General features: G+C 45.2%; 1 non-coding gene across 1 annotated transcript; it reads right to left on the reverse strand.

Annotated features, from left to right (window-relative positions):
• Positions 1–10,167: 10,167 nt before the first annotated feature.
• Positions 10,168–10,249, reverse strand: TRNAS-AGA (transfer RNA serine (anticodon AGA)). The gene has a single exon. It is a non-coding gene; the product is annotated as a tRNA-Ser (tRNA).
• Between the last annotated feature and the right edge of the window lie 839 nt (positions 10,250–11,088).

Raw genomic sequence — 11,088 nt, forward strand, 5'->3', positions numbered from 1 at the left:
GAAGGAGAAATAGAGCTCAAGAACAGGTTTGCAGAGTTGGAAAATGAAGAAGGGGCTCAGCAGGTAATCGCTGATGGTGGAAGGGCAAAGAAGAAGAGAAGAGCGGCTAGTCCTATAGGAAAAGGGGAAGAGTCAATGGAGACTACACCACATATGAGCCCCAGGAGGATACAGGATGGGTTGAAGAGGATTACAAGGGAGAATAGGAATGGAAAGAACTTGCAGCTAGAGGGAACAGGGGATAGACTGGAGAATCGCACCGTCACCAGGAAAAGGCAGGTCTACATGATCGGGGACTCCTTACTGAGAAGAATGGACAGACCTGTAACCAGAGCTGATCCAGAGAATAGAAGGGTGTGCTGTCTTCCAGGTGCTAAGGTACGGGATGTGGACCTGAGGTTGAAGAGGATCCAAAAGGGAGCGGGAAAGAATCCACTCATCGTCCTTCATGTGGGAACAAATGATACTGGTAGATTCTCACGGGAAAGTATCAAGGGAGACTATGCCAGGCTGGGGAAGACGCTTAAGGAAATCGAGGCTCAGGTGATCTTTAGGGGGATTCTTTCTGTTCCTAGGGAAGGGCAACAAAGGTGTGACAAGATTATGACTATCAACAGGACTGAAGGTAAATAGTCCATTACAATCTACACACCACACAGACTATGCTGACAGCTTGTGCCACACGCTCTCAAAGAAACTGCGGAATCACCTGATCAACATCCTCTACAGCAAACAGGGAAAGATTAAGAATGAGCTCTCAAAACTGGATACTCTCATAAAAAACCAACCTTCCACACAAACTTCCTTGTGGCTGGACTTTACAAAAACTAGACAAGCCAATTACAACACACACTTTGCTTCTCTACAAAAGAAAAAGGACACTAAACTATCTAAACTACTACATGCCACAAGAGGCCACAGCAATGGTTCCCTCAACCCACCCAGCAATATTGTTAACCTATCCAACTATACTCTTAGCCCAGCAGAAGAAACTGTCCTATCCCGGGGCCTCTCCTTCTACCTCTCCACCCCCACGAACAAGATACAGTTCTGTGGTGACCTAGAATCCTATTTTCAATGTCTCTGACACAAGGAATATTTCCAACATACCTCTGAACAACATACTAACCCACAGAGATCTTCCTACCAAGACTACAAAAAGAAGGATTCTGGGTGGACGCCTCCTAAAGGTCAAAACAACAGACTGGACTTCTACACAGAGTGCTTCCGCCAATGTGCATGGGCTGAAATTGTGGAAAAGCAGCATCACTTGCCCCATAACCTCAGCCGTGCAGAACACAATGCCATCCACAGCCTCAGAAACAACTCTGACATCATAATCAAAAAGGCTGACAAAGGAGGTGCTGTCGTCGTCATGAGTCGGTCGGAATATGAACAAGAGGCTGCTCGGCAGCTCTCCAACACCACTTTCTACAAGCCATTACCCTCTGATCCCACTGAGAGTTACCAAAAGAAACTACAGCATTTGCTCAAGAAACTCCCTGAAAAAGCATAAGAACAAATCCGCACAGACACACCCCTGGAACCCCGACCTGGGGTATTCTAGCTGCTACCCAAGATCCATAAACCTGGAAATCCTGGGCCCCCCATCATCTCAGGCATTGGCACGCTGACAGCAGGATTGTCTGGCTATGTAGACTCCCTCCTCAGGCCCTACACTCCCAGCACTCCCAGCTACCTTCGAGACACCACTGACTTCCTGAGGAAACTACAATCCATCGGTGACCTTCCTGAAAACACCATCCTGGCCACTATGGATGTAGAAGACCTCTACACCAACTTTCCACACAAAGATGGACTACAAGCCATCAGGAACAGTATCCCCGATAATGTCACAGCAAACCTGGTGGCTGAACTTTGTGACTTTGTCCTCACCCATAACTATTTCACATTTGGGGACAATGTATACCTTCAGATCAGCGGCACTGCTGTGGGAACCCGCATGGCCCCACAGTATGCCAACATTTTTATGGCTGACTTAGAACAACGCTTCCTCAGCTCTCGTCCCCAATGCCCCTACTCTACTTGCGCTACATTGATGACATCTTCATCATCTGGACCCATGGAAAAGAAGCCCTTGAGGAATTTCACCGTGATTTCAACAATTTCTATCCCACCATCAACCTCAGCCTGGACCAGTCCACACAAGAGATCCACTTCCTGGACACTACAATGCTAATAAAGGATCGTCACATAAACACCACCCTATACCGGAAACCTACTCACCGCTATGCCTACCTACATGCCTCCAGCTTTCATCCAGATCACACCACACGATCCATTGTCTACAGCCAAGCTCTAAGATACAACCGCATTTGCTCCAACCCCTCAGACAGAGACAAACACCTACAGGGTCTCTATCAAGCGTTCTTAAAACTACAATACCCACCTGCTGAAGGGAAGAAACAGATTGACAGAGCCGGAAGAGTACCCAGAAGTCACCTGCTCCAGGACAGGCCCAACAAAGAAAATAACAGAACTCCACCAGCCGTCACCTTCAGCCCCCAACTAAAACCTCTCCAGCGCATCATCAAGGATCTACAACCAATCCTGAAGGACACCCATCACTCTCACAAATCTTGGGAGACAGGCCAGTCCTTGCCTACAGACAGCCCCCCAACCTGAAGCAAATACTCACCAGCAACCACACACAACACAATAAAAACACTAGCGCAGGAACCTATTCTTGTAACAAAGCCCATTGCCAACTGTGCCCACAAATCTATTCAGGGGACACCATCATAGGACCTAATCACATCAGCCACACTATCAGAGGCTCCTTCACTTGCATATCTACCAATGTGATATATGCCATCATGTGCCAGCAATGCCCCTCTGCCATGTACACTGGCAAAACTGGACAGTCTCGACGTAAAAGAATAAATGGACACAAATCAGATGTCAAGAATTATAACATTCAAAAACCAGTCGGAGAACACTTCAATCTCTCTGGTCACTCGATTACAGACCTAAAAGTGGCAATTCTTCAACAAAAAAACTTCAAAAACAGACTCCAAGGAGAGACTGCTGAATTGGAATTAATTTGCAAACTGGATACAATTAACTTAGGCTTGAATAGAGACTGGGAATGGATGGGTCATTACACAAAGTATAACTATTTCCCCATTTTTATTCCTCTCTTCCTCCCCTGCTGTTCCTCAGACGTTCTTGTCAACTGCTGGAAATGGCCCACCTTGATTATCACTACAAAAGGTTCCCCCCCGGCTCTCCTGCTGGTAATAGCTCACCTTACCTGATCACTCTCATTACAGTGTGTATGGTAACATTCTGTGTGTATATAAATCCCCCCACTGTATTTTCCACTGAATGCATCCGATGAAGTGAGCTGTAGCTCACGAAAGCTTATGCTCAAATAAATTAGTTAGTCTCTAAGGTGCCACAAGTACTCCTTTTCTTTTTGCGAATACAGACTAACACGGCTGCTACTCTGAAAATTATTGAGGTCAGAACACGTAGGGATAAAGTGAGACAGGCTAAAAGTCAAGTAGAGTTGGACCTTGCAAAGGGAATTAAAACCAATAGTAAAAGGTTCTATAGCCATATAAATAAGAAAGAAAGAAAGAAAGAAAGAAAGAAAGAAAGAAAGAAAGAAAGAAAGAAAGAAAGAAAGAAAGAAAGAAAGAAAGAAAGAAGAAGTGGGACCGCTAAACACTGAGGATGGAGTGGAGGTTAAGGATAATCTAGGCATGGCCCAATATCTAAACAAATACTTTGCCTCAGTCTTTAATGAGGCTAATGAGGATGTTAGGGATAATGGTAGCATGACAAATGGGAATGAGGATATGGAGGTAGATATTACCATATCTGAGGTAGAAGCAAAACTCGAACAGCTTAATGAGACTAAATTGGGGGGCCCAGATAATCTTCATCCAAGAATATTAAAGGAATTGGCACATGAAATTGCAAGCCCATTAACAAGAATTTTTAATGAATCTGTAAACTCAGGGGTTGTACCATATGACTGGAGAATTGCTAACATAGTTCCTAATTTTAAGAAAGGGAAAAAAAGTGATCCGGGTAACTACAGGCCTGTTAAAAAGAAAAGGAGGACGTGTGGCACTTTAGAGACTAACCAATTTATTTGAGCATGAGCTTTCGTGAGCTACAGCTCACTTCATCGGATGCATACTGTGGAAAGTATCGAAGATCTTTTTATACATACAAAGCATGAAAAAATGGGTGTTTACTACTACAAAAGGTTTTCCCTCCCTCCACCCCACTCTCCTGCTGGTAATAGCTTATCTAAAGTGATCACTCTCCTTACAATGTGTATGATAATCAAAGTGGGCCATTTCCAGAACAAATCCAGGGTTTAACAAGAACGTCTGGGAGGGGAAGGGGTAGGAAAAAACAAAGGGAAATAGGTTACCTTGCATAATGGTATGCATAATGCATACCTTAGCCACTCCCAGTCTCTATTCAAGCCTAAGTTAATTGTATCCAATTTGCAAATGAATTCCAATTCAGCAGTTTCTCGCTGGAGTCTGGATTTGAAGTTTTTTTTGTTTTAAGATAGCGACCTTCATGTCTGTGATTGCGTGACCAGAGAGATTGAAGTGTTCTCCGACTGGTTTATGAATGTTATAATTCTTGACATCTGATTTGTGTCCATTTATTCTTTTACGTAGAGACTGTCCAGTTTGACCAATGTACATGGCAGAGGGGCATTGCTGGCACATGATGGCATAGATCACATTGGTGGATGTGCAGGTGAACGAGCCTCTGATAGTGTGGCTGATGTTATTAGGCCCTGTGATGGTGTCCCCTGAATAGATATGTGGACACAGTTAGCAACGGGCTTTGTTGCAAGGATAGGTTCCTGGGTTAGTGGTTCTGTTGTGTGGTATGTGGTTGCTGGTGAGTATTTGCTTCAGGTTCGGGGGCTGTCTGTAGGCAAGGACTGGCCTGTCTCCCAAGATTTGTGAGAGTGTTGGGTCATCCTTCAGGATAGGTTGTAGATCCTTAATAATGCGTTGGATGGGTTTTAGTTGGGGGCTGAAGGTGACGGCTAGTGGAGTTCTGTTATTTTCTTTGTTAGGCCTGTCCTGTAGAAGGTGACTTCTGGGAACTCTTCTGGCTCTATCAATCTGTTTCTTTACTTCCACAGGTGGGTATTGTAGTTGTAAGAATGCTTGATAGAGATCTTGTAGGTGTTTGTCTTTGTCTGAGGGGTTGGAGCAAATGTGGTTGTATCGCAGAGCTTGGCTGTAGACAATGGATCGTGTGGTGTGGTCAGGGTGAAAGCTGGAGGCATGTAGGTAGGAATAGCGGTCAGTAGGTTTCCGGTATAGGGTAGTGTTTTTGTGACCATCGTTTATTAGCACTGTAGTGTCCAGGAAGTGGATCTCTTGTGTGGACTGGACTAGGCTGAGGTTGATGGTGGGATGGAAATTGTTGAAATCATGGTGGAATTCCTCAAGGGCTTCTTTTCCATGGGTCCAGATGATGAAGATGTCATCAATATAGCACAAGTAGAGTAGGGGCGTTAGGGGACGAGAGCTGAGGAAGCGTTGTTCTAAGTCAGCCATACAAATGTTGGCATATGTGGGCCATGCGGGTACCCATAGCAGTGCCACTGATCTGAAGGTATACATTGTCCCCAAATGTAAAATAGTTATGGGTAAGGACAAAGTCACAAAGTTCAGACACCAGGTTAGCCGTGACATTATTGGGGATGCTGTTCTTGACGGCTTGTAGTCCATATTTGTCTGGAATGTTGGTGTAGAGGGCTTCTACATCCATAGTGGCCAGGATGGTGTTATCAGGAAGATCACCGATGGATTGTAGTTTCCTCAGGAAGTCAGTGGTGTCTCGAAGGTAGCTGGGAGTGCTGGTAGCGTAGGGCCTGAGGAGGGAATCTACATAGCCAGACAATCCTGCTGTCAGGGTGCCAATGCCTGAGATGATGGGGGGCCCAGGATTTCCAGGTTTATAGATCTTGGGTAGTAGATAGAATATCCCAGGTTGGGGTTCCAGGGGTGTGTCTGTGCGGATTTGATCTTATGCTTTTTCAGGGAGTTTCTTGAGCAAATGCTGTAGTTTCTTTTGGTAACCCTCAGTGGGATCAGAGGGTAATGGCTTGTAGAAAGTGGTGTTGGAGAGCAGCCGATCAGCCTCTTGTTCATATTCCGACCTATTCATGATGACAACAGCACCTCCTTTGTCAGCCTTTTTGATTATGATGTCAGAGTTGTTTCTGAGGCTGTGGATGGCATTGTGTTCTGCACGGCTGAGGTTATGGGGCAAGTGATGCTGCTTTTCCACAATTTCAGCCCATGCACATTGGCGGAAGCACTCTGTGTAGAAGTCCAGTCTGCTGTCTCAACCTTCAGGAGGAGTTAGTTTGACATCTGTAGTATGCAAGCTCTTGGAAAAAAATTTGAAGAGAAAGTAGTTAAGGATATTGACGTCAATGGTAAATGGGACAAAATAGAACATGGTTTTACAAAAGGTAGATCATGCCAAACCAACCTGATCTCCTTCTTTGAGAAATAAACAGATTTTTTAGACAAAGGAAACTCAGTGGATCTAATTTACCTAGATTTCAGTAAGGCGTTTGATACGGTGCCACATGCGGAATTATTAGTTAAGTTGGAAAAGATGGGGATCAATATGAAAATTGAAAGGTGGATAAGGAATTGGTTAAAAGGGAGACTACAGAGGTGAAAGGTGAACTGTCAGGCTGGAAGGAGGTTACCAGTGGAGTTCCTCAGGAATCGGTTTTGGGACCAGTCTCATTTAATCTTTTTATTACTGACCTCGGCACAAAAAGTGGGAGTGTGCTAATAAAGTTTGTGGATGATACAAAGCTGGGAGGTATTGCCAATTTAGAGAAGGACTGGGATATCCTACAGGAGGATCTGGATGACCTTGTAAACTGGAGTAATAGTAATAGGAAGAAATTTAATAGTGAGAAATGTAAGGTCATGCATTTAGGGATTAATAACAAGAATTTTAGTTATAAACTGGGGACGCATCAATTAGAAGTAATGGAGGAGAAGAAGGACCTTGGAGTATTGGTTGATCACAGGAGGACTATGAGCCACCAATGTGATATGGCTGTGAAAAAAGCAAATGCGGTCTTGGGATGCAACAGGAGAGGTATTTCCAGTAGGGATAAGGAGGTTTTAGTACCATTATACAAGGCACAGGTGAGACCTCCCCTGGAATACTGTGTGCAGTTCTGGTCTCCCATGTTTAAGAAGGATGATAATTCAAACTGGAACAGGTACAGAGAAGGGCTACTAGGATGATCCGAGGAATGGAAAACCTGTCTTATGAAAGGAGACTCAAGGAGCTTGGCTTGTTTAGCCTAACCAAAAGAAGGCTGAGGGGAGATATGATTGCTCTCTATAGATATATCAGAGGGATAAATATCAAGGAGGGAGAGGAATTATTTACGCTCAGTACCAATGTGGACACAAGAACAAATGGATATAAACTGGCCATCAGGAAGTTTAGACTTGAAATTAGACAAAGGTTTCTAACCATCACAGGAGTGAAGTTCTGGAATAGCCTTCCAAGGGAAGCAGTTGGGGCAAAAGACCTATCTGGCTTCAAGATTAAACTCGATAAGTTTATGGAGGAGAAAGTTTGATGGGATAACATGATTTTGGCAATTAATTGATCTTTAACTATTCATGGTAAATAGGCCCAATGGCCTGTGATGGGATGTTAGATGGGGTGGGATCTGTGTTGCTACAGAGAATTCTTTTATGGGTATCTGGCTGGTGAATCTTGCCAACAAGCTCAGGGTTCACCTGATCGCCATATTTGGGGTCGGAAAGGAATTTTCCTCCAGGGGAGATTGGAAGAGGCCCTGGGGGTTTTTCGCCTTCCTCTGCAGCATGGGGCACGGATCACTTGCTGGAGGATTCTCTGCACCTTGAAGTCTTTAAACCATGATTTGAGGACTTCAGTAGTTCAGACATAGGTGAGAGGTTTATTGCAAGAGTGGGTGGCTGAGATTCAGTGGCCTGCATTGTGCAGGAGGTCAGACTAGATGATCATTATGGTCCCTTCTGACCTTAATATCTATGAATCTATTAAAAAGACTCATGCTTGCACAACTGGAGACAGGGGAGCTGGGCATATTGAGCTCAGGGCTTTGTCGCAGGCTACTATAAGTCCAAGAAATCCATGGAGATTTGAACTCAGACTGCAGGGTTCAGAGTCCTGACTGTTTGACCAGGGACCAGATTGCATTGTGCTGTTTGGGCACCTATGAGCTGCACCTGGCAGGCTAGCACTCTGCACTCACAGGTGCTCTCCAGTTGCTTCCCCTCTCCAAACCGTCTCTCCTCTGCTGTCTCTAGTGTGCGCTCTCTCCCCGCTAGGCTTTCTGAGCCCCCGTTGCCCTAGAATGTGACTTTCCTGCCTGTTGTTGCCTGATCTTTGGATTGTGTATTAATTATATAGATTACTTAAGAATCCCCAGTTATCACTTCAAGGATTGACAGGTTCTTCTCCCAAAATCAGACCCTGTATTATTTAACTTATTCTGTAGTTGGGAACCCTGATGTGCACAGTTACAACACTCACACTATAGGAACTCTTTTATATTTAATATAGTTTATTAATACGTTTAGCACAGTCACAAACACCCCAACTTAACAAGATAGATAGAGAATGTACATCTGCACTTCCATATGCTCACACCATCCCTTGTAGAACAATCTGAAGTGTTAACCATCATCTTCCTCATCACCATCACCTTCCCCATAATCACCAGTGGCATCATTCTGGCACCTCCCAAGGACTACATCTCCTTCTCCCGCTGCCCCTAGGCTGGGATGCCACTTTTATAATACGTTATGCTGACGCCGTTATGTTTGATGCATATTCGGTAGGGGATTTTTCCCCTTTTCCTTATTTGCATTTCCTCACTTCACTAATGTTGGAGTGTCTTTTCCCTGTAGGTTAGTATATTATTGATCTCAACTTATTATCATAGACGTCAATTGGTCACCCTGGCCGTTTTGTGGTTAGGTGTCACATTTGTTATTTCTGTCCTAACCGGTTATTGCGGGTTTTTCCACGTTGTGGTGTACCTGTTAAGTTTAAAAGGGTATGAACTTAGGAAAGCCCCTCGGCCAGCCTGCTTTAACACATCATATGTGGACCTTATGCTTTAGCTCATCACCATCTATCTGGGTGAAAGGTCCCAGACATATGTATGCAGACTTTGCCTTAGCTCAACAGACAGGATGTGGCCTGTAAGTCCCTTGTGGCGTTACAATCAAACTACTTTAATATAAACCTCTTATAACCTATTATAATAAAACAAATAACCAGACCATAAGGCAATAAGAAATCCATAAGAAAAGATATGTAGGCAAGGAAGCAGGTTAGCCCTATAGGCTACAGCCTAGACTCTGAGTCGCATCAGGTGGGGCCACTGGCTACCAGACTTCCATCCAAGTACGCGGGGCCCAGGGCAGGGAGTGTTACTGATTTAGGAACCTCCCTGTGCCAAGAGGGGACCTGGTGACTGGAGCTGCTGTGGTTGTGTGAGAGACCAAAGGGCACCTCCATTCTGGGATGGAGGGGTCTGGCCTGCAGGCACAATTGCCTTTGCGTTGGGCAGTTTTCTGGCAACCCTGCACAGAAGGGGCTGCAGCTGGCAGCAGCTTATACCCCTTCCCCTCTGCTGCGCTAGGCACAGTTTGGATAAATGCAATGTCCATGTTTCATAGAGGCTCTTGGTGCCTTGATCGGAAGAGCAGCGCAGCTGGGAAGCACTGAACTGGCTCTGTGTTTTCTGATTGCAGGGTCGGTCCCAGGAGATTAGAGAGACAAAATGGGGGTCAACTTCTGCTGGGGAGAGACAAGCCTTCAAGCTCCACAGAGCTCGTCCTCAGGCCCTTGTCTCTCTCCCCAACAGAAGTTGGTCCAGCAGCACCCAGGGGTAGGACTGAGCCATGGGGCACGAGGTGAGTGGCAGAGGCTCCGGGAGCTGAGAGTTTGCCTTGGACCCCTCAGGGACTCAGTGTGAGGCACCATCCCAGGCATCTCTATGCAAGGAGCAGAACAGGGTTTACTTGGGGTGCGGAGCGTATTGAGAGCATCTCAGGGTCTGTGGAGATGTATTGCCCTGGTTAGCAAGTGTGGCTAGAACACAGGCCTCGCTGTGAGCAGGATTTGAACCTGTGCAGGGAAACCCTATTGGATTTCTAGTCTAACACTTTAACCAGTCGGCTATCACAGCTTTGAGCCCAGCAATGCCCCAAGGCCAGAGAAACAGGTAAACAATCACAATGCCCAGGCCTGAAGTCATCTGAAATACAGAATTCAAACAGGAAACCTGGCTCTCAAAGCACAGGGGGAATTTGTGGGTCTCGTTGTTTAGCCATGTGGTTAAGCATCAAACCAACCCCCTCCTGTGGGGTCTGTAATTATTGCTCTCCCCCCTGTAAAGATAGGGACATGGAGATAGAATTAAACTGGCCAAGGTCACACAGTGAGTTAGAATCCACCAGCTCCCTGCTCTAGCCACCAATGTTCGCACTTTCTTGCTTTTATTAAGCTGTTTTTATTATTGGACTCTTTTCTCTATTTTAGAAACAGGACTAAGCCATGACTGGACTGTCAGACTGGAGAATGTGACACAGCTCCCTTTACCTGGACCCTGGATTTCTCATTACTTCAGAGAAACTTGTTAGTGGTAAAATGAACCATATTCAAATGACTACAGATTATGAACCGTTTGTTGTTGTTGCCTTGGATAATCCCACAGCCTTTTCCCCTGAGTCAGGAATGATGATTTCTTGGTTCACTCTCATTTCTTTCAGTGTTATGTTAGCATCTATTGCAACTAACTGGTCAAAACCTGTCACTTCCGAAAGTCCCAGATGCGTGTCTCAGTTTCCCCACCTAGCTCCCTTCTCGGTACCTTTGATTTTCCTCAGAGTCTCCTTCAGAGCACTGGTTTGTTGGCACCAAGAACCAAGTCTGATTTCCAGGTCAGCAGACGTGTCCTCCAATTGCTAGAACTTCCCTTTTTCACATCTAGAAAGAAACAGGTTTTTTCCCATTGATCATTATTTA

Source organism: Lepidochelys kempii, chromosome 5 (assembly GCF_965140285.1).
Source record: "Lepidochelys kempii isolate rLepKem1 chromosome 5, rLepKem1.hap1, whole genome shotgun sequence".
In the NCBI taxonomy this organism is placed as follows: Eukaryota; Metazoa; Chordata; order Testudines; family Cheloniidae; genus Lepidochelys; species Lepidochelys kempii.